This window comes from Rhipicephalus sanguineus, chromosome 3 (assembly GCF_013339695.2).
Source record: "Rhipicephalus sanguineus isolate Rsan-2018 chromosome 3, BIME_Rsan_1.4, whole genome shotgun sequence".
Lineage (NCBI taxonomy): Eukaryota > Metazoa > Arthropoda > Arachnida > Ixodida > Ixodidae > Rhipicephalus > Rhipicephalus sanguineus.
This window is the reverse complement of record NC_051178.1, coordinates 89,486,987-89,490,070: the sequence shown is the minus strand read 5'-3', so window position 1 is coordinate 89,490,070 and position 3,084 is coordinate 89,486,987.

The following is a 3,084-nucleotide window of genomic DNA, read 5'->3' as shown; positions in this document are numbered from 1 at the left end:
GCCGCCGACACTGATCTCCCGTGAATGAGGTGCACCCGTTTCTTTTCCCCTTGGTAAGCAAGGCGTCGCGAAAACATGAGAAATAGAAGTGATCTCGCCCTCTTCTTTTCTCGTTCTTACCCTCTGCTCGTCTTGCACGTCGACTGATGATGCCGGAATGATGGCTTTAACCGGTCACCCGGGTCATCCTATTCGCTCGGTCGTTGCTTCGCGTAAACGACGTGCGTATGTGCCTCGTGTTCTTTTCGGTGCGATTGTAAGTGCGTCTGAATTACGGCTTTCGGTGGTATCAAGGAGGAGACAATGGCATCCTCTTCACTTACTTTTTCTTTTAATTTTTTTCTCCCTCTTTCTACAGGGCACTCGTCCCCAGCAGTCAAGAAGCAGAGGCGTCTGGACATACAACCGTCGTCATCCTTTTAGTCGTACGTCTTTCTGGAGAACCTGCGTTGACGCGTTGATGACCAGCGCTGGTCGTTGACCAAATCTGGGTTGTTTGTGCAAATTGGAATTGCCACTTCTGCTGGGTTTTCTTTCCCGCGAGCGTACGGTAAAAGCGCTCTGCTACTCTAATCTGCAAGGCTTTGTTGAGCGTATGAACTATATAAAAGAGCTACTTCTCCCATATGATACAACAGCATTACACCTGTATCCTCTCACTTGCGCAAAAATCCCCATAGCAATCCTATTCAGTTCTCGCGCTTGAGAAGCAGAAATATTTGTAATTGTCACTTCTGTTCTAAGTCGGTTTTCAGGACGCCACATTTATGAGAAGGATAACTTCATCGTCAGTACTGTTCGTAAAAAATGCATTTCTGCAGCCGCCATAATGGAATTTCTTAATACCAGGAAATCACGCAGGAAATTTTCGTCAGCTACGATTTGTTCGGGCAACACTTTTGGATTACATAAGTTCTCACAAAATAACCATGTTATGAACATACAATGCAGTCTGATTTTCTCTGTAGCCTTTCCCGTATACATGCGTCACTGAAATCTATGAAACTTGAAATAGAACTTGGCTGAGACTCCTTGTTGCAAAAGGTGAGCTCTTTAACGTCCATTAGCGCATATCGTATATCAGTGGATGTTTTTGTTCCCGACTTCTTCAATGTCATCACAATTTTCTTCACGTATTTTAAAGAAAGGTATGCTTTCGTGAGCCTCGATGTCGTAGTCAGCACAGGTCTCCTGAACTGCGCAATTCACCTCAAAAAGTACTAAATGCGCGCTCCTAAGTGATCCCAGCACGAAATGTAAGCCAAGAGGTATCAATATCTCCGGCAGTAAGGGTAAGGTCGACAAAGCCGCAAAGGAGGCTAGAATATTGCTCGACATAGTATGAGAGCAGATCCTTAGTACAGTTAACAGCAGTTTAACGAGTGAAGTCAGATACCACGCCGTACCGTTAACTAGACAGCTGCCTGGCAGGCGATGCATTTGCGACTTCTCTTATCCATGAGTGACACGTTGTTTGCCCTCCCGAGTACACACCGCTCCTCGCACGCTGATTTCCCGACGAGCCTTTAATTGAATGCCTGCATTGCCCGATTTCTTTCTTCGTACTAAACATAATTAAAGCCGAGCAGTCTCACTTAAGAATATTCATTCATTACCAGAGCCAAGGCCAGAAACGACGCCCACGCGCATGCATTCGTTGAGAGAAGAGGCATCGCCTTCGACATAGACATGTCTCTCTCTATTTACTCTTCGAGTCTTCATTCTACGCGATCATCTCGTGCCTTTATTTCAAAGACAAAGCTCTCTGTGTATCGAGGGCGCTGAATCCTGAAGTATTTTCTAGCCATGCCCCAGCCTCGAGAACGATATACATACACATATATAGAGCCCGTATCTTAGCACATTCTTTGAGGCTCTTTTTTTTTAGTGTCTCCAAAGGTGTCACGACAAATACCGGGCGCGATATTGGTTCTCCTCGTTCATCTGTGACTAGCGAAGCGTCGAGTGTCGCGCACACGCCTCCGACATTCGTGCCGACCCATTAAGCAGAGCGGTAATTATGCGCCTCGGCTCTTCTCAATCGATCCGCGGGTGCCGCAGCAGTCGCGGGAATCTTGGCCTCGTTTGCGAGGAACACCCGGTAATAGAAGAAAAAAAAAAGTTGTGTCGTGTGAGGGAGACTGATGTGAAAAAAAAAAAAAAAGGTTCGCCATATAAATGAAGTAATGAACCATGAGTCAAAGAAGTCGAGACTAATGGGAGCACGTGGCGCTAAGATTATAAGACAGTTTCTCACTTAATAAACTGCCGTTCCTTGAAGCTTCGACGAAGTGATGAATCTTTGTAGTGGAAGGTGCCAGTGAGAGCAAGTGGTGCGGGTGTGTCTTAAGCGGTCTCAATTGTTTTTGTATTTTTGTGCTAAATGCAATATTGTATTTGTAGCTCACACATGCCTAGATTGTGTGTTTGTGTTTTTATTATTTTTTGCGAGGGTGGGGAGGAGCGTAGGGTGAGGGGAGTATGTCCCTTTGTATTACGTGCATTACTAACTCCAACATGCAGTTATTACGCGTCTCTCTGCATCTGCGGCGTAAATATCTCTTCAGCGGTTTCAGGAGACATCTTTTCAGCAATCTCAGGAATGGGATAACACATCGTAGAAGTGGAAAATCACCGCACTCATCTGCGCGCTGCACTCTATCAATAAATATCATTTATATCTGCAGTCCCATACTTCTGAAGCATTCTTTGTAACCTCTACACGTGCACACCACTGCAATGTGTGATAAATGATTGAAGCTCAATTACCTTACGCGGCACGATCACCGGTTTACACTATCGTTTCTCTTCCAAGTCCTTCCGGTCGAGCACTTACTTCCGGTTTTCTTGATGTTCAGAAAGTCTCCTAAAAACAAAATTGATACGAAACGCGTCGTTCTGCTTCAAGTTAGAAGTTATATTGGATACGTATGATATCGCAGCATAAGTTTACTTAATATGAAGACTAATTAGCAGGTAATATAATTAACTGGAGTTAATTGAATGAGGTAATTGAAAGAGCACGCACTTTTTCTTTCAGCAGCTGGGATTGTTGCGCCACCTGGTGGAGCAGGTCTCACCCAC